Below are 15,858 nucleotides of genomic sequence, written 5' to 3' on the forward strand. Positions count from 1 at the left end.
TTTCGGGGAGGCCCTCTTTAGCAGCAGTACTCGTTGCTGCTGCTTGCAGTATTTTATAGGAACTAATTTTGACTTTAAAAGAGGGTTAGAAAACTCTGCAATCTGATGATAGTGTTTTCACCTTCAGTGGTGTACCTCCAAAGTACCCTCCAAAGACCTCCAGGAGGTCTACCTGAGAACACGTTCATCTGTGCCATTGAGCTATTTAAGTGTGAAATGTCTTAGTGAGTTAGTATGTGCTTGAAGTTGCGCTTTTTTTGGGGGGGGGAATTTTTATAGAGAACAGCAAATCAAAAAAAGTTCCCTGCTGATCTTCAGCCCTCAGTTGATGATACATTATCTGACTGCAGTTCAGTCTAATGGCATGAAAAGCAACAGTAAATGAAGAGAAATATTAAAATTGAGATGAGAAAGAGACTTGCAGTACTCGTTTTTTCAGTCTGTGAGCTCAGGAGACGGTAGGGTTTGGGTAGGTATCTATCTTGCTCTTAGGAGAGAGCCATATCTCCTGTAAAGGACTCTTTTGTATGCAAAGTGCTTTAGTGAATGGTGGGAGTTTTCTACTGGAAAAGACAGAAAACCAAGGTCACTTCTACAGTCAAAAGATAATACGCTTTTCTGTTACACTTAAGGAAAAATCTTACTGAGCTTTCAGTCTTCATTTAACTGATTATTTGTGTATGGTCTAACTTTTTGTGCTCAGCTGATACTAGTTCTGCTGCAAGCTGAGCAGCTCTAGATTCCTGCAGTTCCTACTCCAGAAGATGCACCCCTGTATGTATGCACTTCCATTACACATTAGTGCAGTATGTCTGTGCCGTTTCCAAAGGGATTGCTGTACCTGTGGTTGAGAGCAGGCTATTGAAATTCCTACTGGGCTGCCATAATGGTGCAGGGTCAGTACTGAATGGGAGCTTTCTTGGCATCCCAGCATAATTCTTTGTCTTGTTGGTCATTTAAAGACATTTCTTTTTTTCCCCCCCTATATTTAGTATAGTGTTGAAATTTAAGCTAAGCTGGAAAATTAACAGCAGAAATATTCACAGTGCAGCTGAAATAATTTGTGTTGTTAATACAAAAGTAAACATTTCCAGTAAAGGATTGGAAAGTATAATTATATTTCAAAAAAACAGCAAGTGTGTTCTTTCTCTGCCATCCTCCAACCTGTCACTTCTGTTTGCGTCTCTCAAATGCCACTGACTGTTTGCATGTTTATTTAGATTAAATAAAACATACTGCTATCTGTTTCATTCTGGGTCAGAGAGCATAATTGGCACAATATGTAAAGCGTAAATGAAAAATATAAATATTTTAACAAGTGAGCAGCTGCTGCATTTCCACTTCTTACTGCCTGTACTGCTCTTGAAGGGAATGGGGAGGGAAATTTGACTGGAAGAGAAGTGGGGGAGGAGAGATGGTATGTAAAGAGAGAATGAGAAAAAGCATTAAAATGACACATCCTGAGAGAATCTGTTTGAATGGTGGAGATTTACAAAGTTTTGTTCTACTCCATAGCAACTTGGGTACACAAATTAAACATGCCATTGGGGTAAAATAGGGCAGGTGAGCCCTGTGCCAAAAAAATGAGGGAGAGGGAGAGATGTGAGGGGGTGGGTGAAGCAGGAAGATTTGTATGACCTCTGTTAGCTGTAAATCAGCAGCAGGCGCAATGCAGGAGTTAAGGGCAGTTTGGTGCCCAGCATGGGCTTATGTTTAGAGATTTCATTTGCAAAAAGTACACTGTTACTGATTTTATTTTTTGGCCAAAACCTTTGTAACACTGGATTAAAGCAAAATAGATCTTTGTTTGGTAATTTTGCTTTAGAGATGCGGCTCGTGCTTTACTTCCCTTTGGTATGACACGTATGTCCAGAATATATTACTCCACGTTGATTTGCTGTTCATTTTCCAGCAGGGTCTAAGATTTGTCTTTCACTTTGGGGCTTCTTTTCATTCTTGTATCTTTATTTTTCCTAATGTGTCTTGACTTGTTTATGCTGTGCTAGCACTGAACACCCCCCTGGCTGGTGGCCTAGACACTGTTGTGTCGAAACCATACTGAAATGTTCATGTAAATTTGGTGCTTAAAGGTCTTTTTGAGGAACACCAAAAGTCTTGAATCATTTCTAGTACTTCATGATTGATGGGGCCTCCCTTGAAATGAAGCTACAGTGTGAGATCACACTGCGAGAGCACAGATTTCTCATGGCACCTTAGCGTGTTCTCATCTCAACATAATTCCTGAGCTTGTACCACTCAATATATGCCATTATCTTAACTCAGCAGGTCTATCTACATGGACAGATTAAAGACAAATTGTCTGGTTTTGTTTGGTTTTGTAGTTGAGTGTGGGAATACAAAAAAAGATGAACAAACTTTTTAAAGTAGTCTGTATTGAAGCTTCATGTTCCCTGTGGCTAGAGAATGCCCATGAACTCAAGTGGGAAAATACTGCTCTCCGTGAAGCTGCTGGAGCTGGTGGATTAGTGCCACGGAAAGAATTGATGTGTGAAACTGCTTGCGTAAAATTGAGTCTCTCTCTGCTGTCTGAGAGTGAGGCAATCGGGAGGTGAGCTCCTGTTATGCTGATTTCTGGGGTGGATTACCCAGTGTGTTTACCATGTTCTTCCACTTGTTTTCTTTGCTGCTTTTGTGTGTGAAGTTTGGTCCTTTATCACAGCAGGTGTGAAAATGGTAACTGGTCATGAACTATCCTCAAAGCTTTTCATTAGGTGCCTGGAATAACTGACTCCGTTTAGAGTCATTCAGTTATGACTCTAAATTCCAATGGGAAAAATACTAAAAACAACATTAGTTCTTTAAAACATTAAGTAATTACCAGTAACAACTCTTTTTTTTTGCCCTAACAGAAAGGCAGAGGAGCAAGCTGGGCCCTAAGGACAATTATTTTACCAACCTTTCCTGCCCCTTCACCTGGGCAGTGCCAGTGATATGGAAGAGAATGTTTTGCAGCTCAGGAAGGTCCAGCTGAAGTGCGAATTGATGTCTTCATTTCTTTGTTGTTGTTTTTTTTTCTTTTTTCTTGAATGCATCATAATTTAAACAAATGACCAGAAAGAGCAAAAGATGGTTTTGTCTTTCTCTGAAATACATTGAAGTCCTTGGCTTATGAGAGATGCAGCATTCTTGCTCTATTCAGTAGCAACTGCAGAGACTAAGGCAGCTTTTAGGCAGTGAACAGGTGGCTGATGTTAAATGAAGAGAGCAAGGATGGAGACCGGCGTTAAAGAAGGACTGGGTAAGGCTACGGCACTTTTGCCAGGTTCTGCAAGTGGGTTATCATTGTTTAGTCTACACTGCATCCAAGAAGGTTCAGTCGTCTTATTCTGGGACAGACCAGCTGCTCAACCCCTTAATGTAGCAAAGTTAGCAATGTTAATCCAGAATATGAATGTTTTGTAAGACCGGTGAATGGGCTGCCTTGTTTACGTAAGTTTTTGTACCCTTTTCATATACTTTGAACAAAGTTCAGGTAGCAGATCAGCAGGGTGTCTTCTGCTGCCTTCCAGCAGGCTCACTCCTCATGAATGAGTAGCATCGTCTTTTTATAGTTGCACTGTGCTTTTGAGCAGTTAATTTTTAGCTGAATGAGACTAAGAGGAGGCATACAAGACGGGGGCAAAAATTGCTACAGCTTACAGAAGGAGACACTCTGCCTACTAAGTGCTTCATCTGAACGACTATGCTTTTTTTCCAAGTCCTTTAGCAATAGTTTTTCCCTATAAGAAAGTGAATCGGTTCTTTTATTTTATTTTATTTTTTAATCCAAAGCAATATTGTTCTTTTCAGTTCTCACCTTGGTCAGTTTCCATCAGATTTACGGTGGCTTGAATATTATAAATAGTAGGAACATTTCAAAAGACAGGCTGATCTCAGCCCCTTTGTTTCCTACTTGACCAGGAAGGACAAGTTACCTCCCATGCTACTGCTTATTCAGAAGTGCTGTGTGGTTGGGGAACTGTCCAGGATCTCTCTGTGACCGGAAAGGTAGCGGGGCTCGCTTACGGCCGGGCAGAATCAACAGTTCTGTTAACAGTGACCATGGAAAAACAATAATTATTTCTGCCTCTTCCTGTTCTTAAGAGTGAATGGGTTGGGCGAGAGAACACACAAGCTCGTTTCCATGAGAAAAGCATCCGAGTTGGTCCCAGCTGCTGGTTCCATCTGCACACATCGAAACTCCAGGCAAGGCAGGCTTGTCCCCAGCAGTCAGCGACTGGAGAAAGGCAGGAATTCAAGGGTGACTCAGATTTGGGGAGGAAAGTGAGAACAGCAGGGCTGACTCATTCAGTAGAGCTGCAATCAAGTGGGGTTGTTGGTATTAGTGTAATAGATGGAGGTACCTGTCAGCCCTCCTGACTTACTTTCATAGCGAGTGGAGTGGGAGCGTTGCAGCATGATGGAAGAAAACGTGATATATCATTGCTTGCGTTTTCCGTCAGAATTTTCATTCTTATTCAGAGCAATTCACTGGATTATAGATATAGATTAGCTTTGAACTGTGCTCTGCACAGTGTGTTGTAATTTGATACTGGAGTTGTATCTCCTTGCTCTTCCTTCAACAAATGCACAAAACTTTCAAGCTCTCAACACCAACAAAAGACAGCAAGCAAATAAATTTGCATGCATATTTAAGTGTGTTTTCTGGAGTGTGTTTTTAAGAGCAAAACTTCGTTTACTAATATTGGTCAAAGCCAAATAGAAGACGCTGTCCATGTTTGCAAATCCATTTTTTCATTGTCAGCACTGTCAACTAATGACACTTGACATTTTCTTTCAAGTCCAATGTCCTGGAGGCAAGTGGTTCAATGACAAAAGGACATTTAAAAAAACAAACCCAAACCCAGCCAAGCCCACCCAAAATGCTGATTTTATTCTTCCTGCTTGTAGAGAATGTTTTGAAATAGGACATCTATGCTTCCTACAGCTTAAAAATGTAAATAAATACAACTATACCCACATTCATTATCATGTATTTATTTTTATAAATCTCCTTTCTGGAAGCCTGTTTACTTTACAATTTCTGCACCAAAGAGACTGTACTGATCTTTATTCAAAGAGGTAGGTGGTTTTTTTGTTTTGTTTTGTTTTTTTGTTTTTTGCTGATAAAGCTTAACCAACTCCTGTCTTAATAGATGTGTGTGTAATTCTAATTTTTTTTTAATCCATATAATAGCTGCAGGTTTCTTTTTAATGGGTTTGAAATTTCCCCATATGAAATTAGGTTTATTTAATTATAGCTGGATTAGGCACAGGAGAGCCTATTGTGGAGCATGCTTGGAGGCAAGATTTTTGTCATTCCTGGTGGTGGTACTGAGCAGCAGGTAAAGCGAGCTGGAGCAGTCTCTCCTCCAGAGAACTGGTTGCCTCAATGCTATAGGCTGTGCGAGTGCCTCTGTAAACTCACTTTTTGCACTGCGTTGAAGATGACTGCCAATTTCTCTTAGATTGTTTATGGCTTGAAGTTTGTATCAGATCTAAATATTTTCTCTGATTCCCTGTTATGCTCAGAAGAAGGTAAGCATGCAGGGATGGAGATGGCTGGAGAACGGGGATTGTTACTAAGGGAGTCGAGCCTGGTGTTGGACTTTTTATTTTCCTTTTTTTTGGCCAGCTCCAGGGCTGCATGGATGAGAGCAGAGCTTGGCAGCTGTTCAAGGATAATGTGCCAGACTGTATTTTCCTTTCCCAAATTAAGCATGCTGGTAGCAGGTCTGTGAGAGGTAGTGGTGGCTCCTGGCTCTTGCTGAGTTTGGAAATCACTGGAAATCAGGAGCTATTGCGTGCCAGTCAAAACTGGCCTTTGTACCGCAGTGTGCTGGCTTGGTTTAGAGCATCCTGGAAATGATGGAGAGCCCTGTGTAAAGGCTACTTTTTAAGCTGTTTTTCATTGCCTCTTTTCAGACTTCTCCATTCCCTGTGAACTGTTAAGTAATTCCTATAGTTGCTCACTTAATGATAGCATGCTTTTCTCTCCAGATTTTTCCCCCTAAAATAAGTGTGCAGACATTATGTACACCTCTTCCTCAACCCACCAAGGTAGTTATTCAATGAGCAAGTACCATGGTTTCCGCCAAGTCTGACAGCAGACTGACTCGCTGTCTGCAGGACGCTGCAGAGGTGCTTTACTCCCAGCCATTTCCAAATCCACATCCTGAATCTTTCTAATTGACATGCTCATACTTTTCAGCCTTTTTAAAACTTGTGGTCTTTTAAAAAATTTTCTGTAGAGGAGGTGCAAGCCTCCGGAGTAATCTCCAAACTGCCAAGGTGTCACGCCACTGTCCCTTCCACCCGTCCTTTTTGGTGATGCTAGCAGGTTGTGATGCCCAATCTCTGCAACCAGTGCAGCTGCTCCTGGGACTCCTGGCTGCTTACAGATAAACAGTGGAGCCGGGATCTTAATCGCAGTTGTCAGCCCAAACCTCTAATTACTTTGGCTCTGAGCTATGCCCTTTCACTTCTTCTGTCCCTGTTAAACCTGTGGTGACTAGAAGCAGTTTGGTGGATGCTACTGCCGTCCTGTTGTTATCCAGGATGAGTGTTCAGATTTATGTTGCTGTGTTGATTTCTCCAGACCAGTTCTGAATGCTGCATCTGGCTGATGAAGCACGTTTTGGTCTCTGCTGCGTAGCCAGCTACAGGCTGTACCTAAAATCTTTTCTGTGTTTTTCTTTGCCTTTTGCTTTTGATTTACCACTGCAGCAGACGTTGGTGGCAGTCATTGATTTGCAGCTGGTTTCCTTTTATTCAAATTACGTGTATAAATTAGAAGCAGTAGTAAGTGTAAGTAGTGAGATCATGTGAATTCTCACAGCATGAGAACTCACTGAGCACTTTTCAGGTTAACAAAGCATAGTCTGGTTACTATTTTTGTAAGCACTCTTCCATCTGTTCCCATGTTCTGCCCTCAAACCCTCTGAAGTTTAATCCAAGCAGAAGCTACTTCTTTTAAAGCTACCTCTGAAGTTCTGGGTTATCTTTTTCCATACAGACTTTGTCAGCCTCTTCAGTAGCCTTCCACAAATAAAGACAGGAATCAAATTCTGCTCAATTTACAAGTAGGTCAACCTCATTGATTTCAGTGGGACTTCAGCAGACATAAGTCAGCGGAATATTTGGTCCATGTTTTGCTAAGTTGTTGGCAGAAGGCAAATTTGTGTAAGCTCACCAGAGCAGAGACTGTCCTTACATGAGAAAAATAACACTTTGTACAGCGGTCCTTAATTCCGTTTTCTCAGCGATGCTGCAATAACAAAAATGCTAGCCCCAGTTACCGGCACTTAAAAGGATAACCTCATCCATGTTTCTTCACACAGATGTAAGTGGAAGATATATTTAGAATAAAGTAGGTTTGTAATAAGCACCATTTCCCCCACTATCACCACATACAAACAAAGCTTTGCAGTTGTAGACATATTTGAGGCAACATGTGCAACTCATTCTCACTGGGTTTGGTAACTGCTTGGGAACACAGCGGGAACAGCTTGGAGGCAAATCCACCAAGACCACGTATGGACACTCATGTGTCACCTTTGCAGTAGGAGCCTTCTGGTCCAGCAAACTTTGGCTTTTGTAAGACCCTTCTAACACTTGTGATCCAAAAGAGAGAGAATTAGCAGGTAAAAAGAAAAAAGATCAAAAATCCTTCTCCCTTTTCATACCCCTGTGTGCCTGAGGTTACATGCTGTCCTCTTGTAGATGAAGTCACCAAAAGAAGAATGGGCTGTGGAAATTCCCAAGTTAAAATTCACAAAACTTCAGTTTTTCCCCTCTGCCTAGAACCACAAGAGAGACTTGGAGATGCCCTCCATGATCTTGGTAGCTGTTGAGTATGCTTTGGGAGCCCATAGCACTGATGAGGACCCCAAACCAGCCCTTTTTCTCCCACAAAATCTCCTTCCGGTCTAGGGCAGCACAACTCTCACAGGAAGTTACTCTGACAGTGGATGTCCTCCTCTTAAGAACAGGCTGCAGATAATTTCTGCCATTGCCTCTTCAGCAACTTGGGCAGTAGCAAAGGATTTGTACAAGCCAGAAATAGCCCTGTGGGCTTAGGGTAAAACAGGGACATACTGGACCTCTTGATTACTTTCCATACTTCTTCCCCCCAAATTAGATGAAAACAGTAATTGATTTTTTTCCCATTTATACTTCCCCTTACCCTAAAAGCAGGCCAACACTGAAGGCCAAAATTCATATAGATTATGCCCCCTGTCCAATTAGTGCCCTGATGGGTGTGTTGCACACCAACTCAGCATTATGTTGTTATGTCCTCACATGCTACAGCTGCCCCTCCACCCCCAAATTGCAAAACATACTTTGGAATTGGATTCTCTCTCCCCCCGCCCCTGACAGTTCAACTTGAGTAAATAACATTAGGCTAAACTCCATGTAAATCAACTGACTGTCAAAAGCAGTTCTTGCTGATCTGAAAAGGCCATTAAATTAGGTGCTGTAGCTTACAAATGCCTGTGTTCTCAATATGCTGCTGCACAGCCTTTCTTCAAAAGGCTGGTAAGCGTATTATGTGCTAATCCCAATTAAACTCAAAATATCCCTGGGTGTTTACCACTGTCACCCTCTCTTTTTCATTCTTAATTGCATTGTAGCTGAATAATTCTGTATCCACATTGGATTATTCATGAATAGCATATTGAGTTGTACTATTTTTGCTTCACAACAGGGATCTGCTTTTATATGACTGTTATAGTCTGAAGTTGAAAACTAATCTATGTATTTCAAGTCATTAACTTGGTGATGAACCAAATAACAAGAGTTCTTTGGTGTTTTTTTCCATATAATGTGTGGTTTCCCAGTGAGGTGCACAGCCTGTAGAACAGAAGCACTGTAAACAAGATCTGTGACCAATCAATATTGATTCTTCAGATTGTTTGAACATCTGCTTATGTCACACGTACATTATGTACTTACGTACACTGATGCTTTGCGGAGGGAAATAGTTTGCGTAAGACAGAGTCAAATTCTTTTGGCTCCAGTAATACCAATGGATGGCGTAGGGAAGGAATATTGGGGGGGGGGGGAATGCCTTCTTTAGCTTGTCTTGTTAAATCTCTAGATTACAAGTTCAGCCCTAAGCAAGATTATCACTGGCTGTTCAGGTGTCCAGCCTACGGTGGATGCCATTAGCATTGTGGTTAGCACTGCTCATTACAGCTGCCTTAGCGGAGCAGAGGAGTGGTCCTTGCTCCCAAAGCCAGGTCCTTCTAGCCCTGCCATGGGGCACGGTGGCCCAGAAAGCCAGGAAAGCTTCTGCTGAATCTCTCCTTTGCGGTTGTTGCGGAGATAAACTGAATTTCAGTTTCTGCTGCTATTACGATCTATCAGGTGTTACATAAGGGATTTTTTTTCGTTCTTTCTTTAACCATCCCCCGCCCTGCCCCCCCCCCCCCCCCCACACACACACTTTGCTAGTATGTGTAACTTTTAAAGAAATATTTGAAAGTCTGGCTTGTCGTCTTGTTACCCTATGGAATTGGGAGGAGGTTTGAATACAGCAAGTCTTCAAAATAAATACTGTGGGTATTTTTGTCAGACTGACTGGTGGCCATTCACATGGACGTGTCTCCAGTGACACTAATGAGCAGCACGCATTAGGCAGGGAGAGCAGGCACATCCACAAGTGGTGTGCAGACTTTGAGGAACAGAAAGAGCTGCTGCCTGGGTTAGCAATATTAAAACAACACCTATCAGCTTTGCTTTTCATTTATGGGTAAGACTAAGCTGTTCTCGTAAGCAGGATGGAAGTTGAAACTCCCAAGAATCTTGCAAATCTCAGTGCACTTTGGGTTTTGAGGGGGGGTTTTAGAGGAGGAGGATGGTTTAGTTTATTCTTGACTTCTAAGTCCTTAGAGAGTCCTTCGTCTGGTATGGTGTACAGCTGGCGTAAAGGATCTCCTTTCCGACTCGGGTGCTTTCCCATACTGTAATGGGGTTTATACTTGAGCTTCTAAAATGCACCTGTGAAGCGACCGCTAGTGAGTAGCACCATGGAGAGGCTCTCAAGACAGCTTTGGCTTTGTTGGGAGGGGGATGTTTTTCCCCACCTGCTCCAAAGTAAATACAGTGAAATTAAAAGGGCAAGGCAGTGTGTGCTGGCTCATGCTATCACATGTAACCACACACCTGGGACGCCGGTGCTACCAAGCTCCAAAGGCATGGGTGGCTCAGTGGAGCATGGGTGGACTCTGTGTCCGGTCTGCTTTAGCTGGGGCCGAGGATTTGAAGAAAAGTGTCAAGCAGGTTTTCAAGGTCATGCAGTTATGTGTTGCATATTGAGCTGTGTCTGGTATTTGATTATTGCAAATTGTGGTTTACAATGATAGGTAACAGACTGTGCTCCTGCCAGTGCTGATGGTGTATAGTGGTATAAAATCAAAAGTTTCTAGCAGTGGCTTATTTGGATTCTGTTGCTTAATGTTAGTGCTTAATACAAATTCTTCTGCTTCCCCCCCCACCCCCCATCATCCCCATTAGATAAGTCCCCTTTTTAAAAGTTTCTTGCTGCTTTTCATTTTAAAATCACTCTTGATTTAATGGAAGTTGTTTTCTTTTTCCCCTTTTGATGAGTGTGGCTATGTTCCTCCTAACTGAGTGGAGGAAACCTTTGCTTCCTACCCAGGCTGACCCTGGGTAACCCTGCAGCAGCTGTTCACACAAAAAGGCTGGGATTTTCTCATTAAAAGCTGAAAGACACATGCAGGAAAACTTCTTTTTTTTTTTTTTTTTGCTGACTAACAAAAACCCACTGGGGAGCTGGAATGTTTCCCGTTTGGTTTAGTTATGGAGGTCTAAGGAATTGCAAAAGTTAGAGGAGGAAGAGTTCTTTAAACAAATCTCAACTCTGATTTTTTTTTTTTTTTTTTTTTTTTAGATCAGAGTGTTTCTGTAGCCTAAGCAGTCAGGAAGAGAAAACCCTCTCAAGTGAGAAATGTAGAGAGGTATATCAGTGTATATTACTCCACTGAGCTTTAACCAAAATTAATCAGAAGCATCCAGGGGAGACTGCTTATATGGAAGAGAGAGTCTTAATTAAATAAGCTCAATTACTTAATTTAAAATGTATATGAATAAAGTGTATGAAAAATTGACATAGACAGTAGAGTGGAAGATACTGACAGTAAATGAAATGCCAATAGAGTTTGTTGTATGCATTTATTTAAGAAAGTGTTTGCTTCAAAAAGTGTTTTCATCATCCACAAATCTGGCTTAGGAAATGCTCGTCCTTGGCCTCCGTCCCCTCATTCATACCCTTGTGCTGTAGTTCACCACCACCACACTGTGTCTGCACAACTGTTTGTAAGGCTGTGCTAGAAATCAGGTCACTGGTCATTTGATCAGATTATTTGCTCTGTGTTTTAAATAATAATAATAATAATAGTTTTCTTTCTGGAGAATGGGGATGGGCTAGAGCATAGCCCAGGGAGGTTTTGCGCATCAGCTGCCCCCAAAATAAGCAAGAACTGAAAGTCTCGGAGTCCTTGCAAAATCCGACAGTGAGACGGCAAGGCACTGGCTGGAGTTTGGGGAAGGTTTGCTGGTGGAAACCAACAATTTTCGTTTCCCTGGTAGCCCAGCACTGCCCCTTTCTCCCTGCTTCTCTCTCCCCTATGCTCCCGCTATATACAAACACAGGCATATAACCTGCCCATCTTTTTTTCTCTCTCTACATGCACAAGTGTATCGGCTTACAAAGCTGAGAAAACCAACACAACAAGCACAGCCAGATGTAAGCAATATTTATTATTTATTTATTTATTTATTTCTCCTGTGCTGTCTTTGCTGTAGCTGCTACACACGCTGCTGCTGGATGGAGAGATTTGAATTTCCCAGTATCCTGTGACCTACTTATGGAATTGGAGTAGCTTATAGTCGCGATCCATTATAAAGCCGGGTTTTAATATCCAGAAGAACATGATGACTAATGCAATGTAATTTATATAATAGCAGTTGCTGATATCTGCAATACATCACTCTTGTCTGTGGAGTAGTGTTTCTGCCCTACCTTATAGTGTGTCCTGCACTCTCAGTTGTGAGTGCCCTTTGACAGCACTTAGTGTTTATCCGACATCTTCTGCTTTTTGATTAGACATAGCTATATTTATGCATTGATATACCTTTTTAGAAACACAGCCAGCAGTCTTTGATGTTAAATATGACTCCTATGGAGAAAGCTCATCTTTGTAATAGAGTTAGTTTTGTAAAAAGAGACCCAGTTTGAGAGGTTGCTCTTAAAACATGCCCTTTGCCCTTGGTAATTTCATGATTACTGTGGTATCCACAACAGTTCCTGTAAGGAGCGTTGAGGATAGCTAGGCAATATAACAGTAAAATTAATAAAAGGCAAATTGCGCAGTTTACAGAAGTGCTGATTATATATTGCATTTCTGGCAGAGGTTGCCATAAGCTCTGCAGGTCTGCTTTGCCAGGCAGGATGCCAGCTAATGCCCTTGCTGCTGAGAGCACCTAGGATCCAAATTTTCTTCTGGACTCACCTGTTCTTACTTTACTTCTTTGCTAGCAACAACTTCCTTAGCATTGACAGTAGAAAGTACGTAGAGAGAAGTTTATTACAACAAAGCAACGTAGCCTCTTAGGCTTCCTTCATTACGAAATTAGCCCGGTGTCTTTCATCGACATTGCACCTTCATTAGGATCGTTCTGGTACAAATACTGTGAGTGTTATTTTTGGCACCTCTGTTGTACTTTTATGTAAAACAAATAAACAAAAGCCTTCTGTAACACCAGAATAGCCTCATCTTTGACCTTGGTGGTAGTTGAGAAGAGCAAGGGGGAAGAAAACGGCCCAATGATGCAACTGATGCGCGTTTTCCTTGCATGTATTATTTGACATTATTCACGTCTCTGGTATGAGGCAATGCTATTTCGGACTGTGCAGTAGTTTTTGTTTTCCAGATTGCTTGGGTTTTGCAGTGCCTCATGTACGCCGACACCTGCTTTTGTTTCATACCGTTTCAGCTCTACTGTTCCTTCTTTCCTTCCCCCTCCTCTTCCTTCAGAAGTGGTAAAGGCCAGATGAAATAGCCGTTCCCATTCACTCAGATTAAAATCTCTCAGCATATTAGTGCACGGGGACCCTTTCCAAAACCTTAAACGGGTTATTGGCAATGCCTCAGCCTGTGCAAATCAGCGCAGCACCATTGATTTCTCCGTGGCGCTTGGCCAGCGTATACCAGCTGAAGGTCTGGCTGGGAAGCATAAATGATTTCTCATACTTCATTTCACCTTACTGTTGTGTCTGAAAAAGGTTTAATTCGCAATTGAAAACCTCCTGGAAGAAGGGAGGTCCTAAGAACTGGTCTGCTCCAAGCTGTACGTAACTTGTGGCCTTTTCTTAAGGAGAGCTAGCCCAGGCGTGTTTCTGCAGAGACAGCTAAGTGAACCAGCAGCCTCGAGCAAACAAAAGCAACTCTGCTGCCAGGCTGCTGGGGTTTTGGCCATATGTGGTGGATCAAGCGTTTTGCTGCTGAATTGCTCTATTCCTGTTAGACACATTAAAGACAAAAAACAAAAAGCTTCTTACCATGAGTTTAGGTACACTGAGGGTCTGATTTACAATCTCTGACCAACTGAGCTGGGATCACTGTGTAACTTTCATGCCCCGACTGCCCTTTAGTGTTTGCTGTCCCTATCACAGAGGTGGTAGAGGTAACGGCCATTGGGTTTTCAGCCCATTCGGCTGCCTGATCCTTGAGCGTGGTGATACTCATCAGTCAGCTGTCCGTGGGCATCAGCCATCCCGGCTGTCCCCTCTGTGAGGTGGTATCACAGGGAGGATGGGCCAAGAGGCTGGTGAGGCTTTACTATTACCAACCACCACAGTGAAGTCTTCCAGGGGATTGCGAGTGAGAGCCCTTGGTTGTTTTTTTCCCAAAGGAAAGGAGACTGGAGGAGACTGACTACCTTCTAGAAGTGTGTTTAACAGATTGCAGAAGTCTGTGCGGCTAACAACTGGAATTTCGGCTCTGGAATCAATACATTCCCAGAAGTTTGGAGTTGCATGACAGATTGCTTGTGAATGAAAATCCCTCCAAGATAAAGTGATAAATGTTCAGGCAAGCACTAGGTTTAGAAAGAGAAATAGCAATGAAAGAAATCCCTCTATGCTGCTTGACAGCCTTACACTGGTCCCAGCAATTTACAGCCTGGCTAGCATTATCAAAGTGCAGAGTAAAGTCCTAGCTGTTCCTCGCTATCGTCTTAGCAGAACCAGGGTTTAGGATTTTGGGAATCAAAGCCGACATAAGGCTCCGCCAGCATCTGGTTTGGCTTCTGCCTTTCTTCCTCTGGCTCAAATTCTGAGTCTGTGGGGAAAAAAACCCTCACACGTAGAGCCAGAGTGGCCGAAGCAGTCCAAAGGTGCAGCCTGCCCCTTCGCCCCAGCACGGGGTGAACACAGCATTAGCTGTGCAGTGGTGGTAGTGACAGGGACAGACTGACAGACGGGGCGCAGGGGTAAGTTCGGTCACTGGCTTCCTACATGGAGTCAGCCAACTCTATGTAAGGTAAAATTTGAGGTTGAATGCCATGGCGATGGATGGCATTTTAAAATTATAGACATATAGCAGACAGATGTTGAAAGCAGCCTGGAACGTCTAGGTTGCTATTAAATGCTTCACTCTTTATAAAAAGTGAACAAAACACATTGAAGTGAACTGCTATTTTAATTTCTCCAGCTCTGATAATGGAATCAATAACCTATCTTGCTGGATTTTCTTTTTAATAGCCTTGTTTTTCACCACAGAATAATTCTGCTCCTTCGAAGTGTTCTGTTGTCATTTACATTTACGGTCTTCCTGGCATTATGCACTTCCAGGCTGTTTGGGGGAAACTTCTGTGACTGTGAGTCACAGTGTAGCATGTTTTCGTTTTACCCCATCCTTACTAGTTGGCTGCGAGCAGCAACAGAGCAGCTGAAGGCAGAACTCGTAGCAGGCTCCGTGCTTGCAGAGCGCCTTCCTCCCCCTTTAGATGTATGAAAGCTAACAATGGAGAAAAATCATAGCGACACCAAATAAACTCCATTAATTTGCTCAGGGTTTCCGTGAGCAAATAAACATGGTGGAGCTAGAGATTTGCTGTCCCTTTTTAAGTTCAACCACACTGCATGGTGTGGAGATCACACGATGTGCAGGGATTTTCCTTTTCAGGAGTCAATGTTTATGGAGCTCTTAGTAGCTTCAGATGCCACAGGAGGAGCTCCAGACAAGGGGGACTGAGGAAAATAAAACTCAACATTCAAGTAGCGTAGCTTGATACTTCAGTCAGCGTGCCATAGGTTTGGACACCAGTTTTTGTTCAAATGTAGCAGCCAGTTAGCTTTGCAAAATCCAGGTCTAAATTCTGGCCTCAGTGAATTCAGAGGGAGTTTTGCTATTGACGCGGGTAGGGCTGGGATGCCATTCTTTGGACCAAAGATCAAAATCTTTACTTGTAGAATATTTTAAAATGCTTCCATGAGGACTTTCCCATGAAGAGTAAAAGCTGAGTAGGGACCTCTTTGTTATTCTAGGCTTTATATCAGCATAGACTACTGGAAGACATTATAGGGGAATTGGACTACGCTGGGGATAAATGAATCAAGCAGGGACCAATATTTTAAAGTAATAACCTTTAGTCCTGAAGCACAAAATGTTGCTGCATTAGAATTTACTGTTTTACAGCCCAGGGGCTTTAAGTTGGGAAAAATGTTTTATTTAAATCTAGGCTTTGCATGAGGTCAGGTTTTGACCTTTAAGTTGGTTGGAGGAATTTGCTACTCGGAGCTCTGTTTCAGGGTTTACTAGGTAGCATTTT

General features: G+C 42.4%; 1 protein-coding gene across 1 annotated transcript in view; it reads left to right on the forward strand.

The window, feature by feature from the left end:
• EGFR (epidermal growth factor receptor) overlaps positions 1-15,858 on the forward strand; it is a 161,539-nt gene that overhangs the window by 43,910 nt on the left and 101,771 nt on the right. The window lies entirely within an intron of this gene.

This window comes from Apteryx mantelli, chromosome 2, assembly GCF_036417845.1.
Source record: "Apteryx mantelli isolate bAptMan1 chromosome 2, bAptMan1.hap1, whole genome shotgun sequence".
Classification (NCBI taxonomy): Eukaryota; Metazoa; Chordata; class Aves; order Apterygiformes; family Apterygidae; genus Apteryx; species Apteryx mantelli.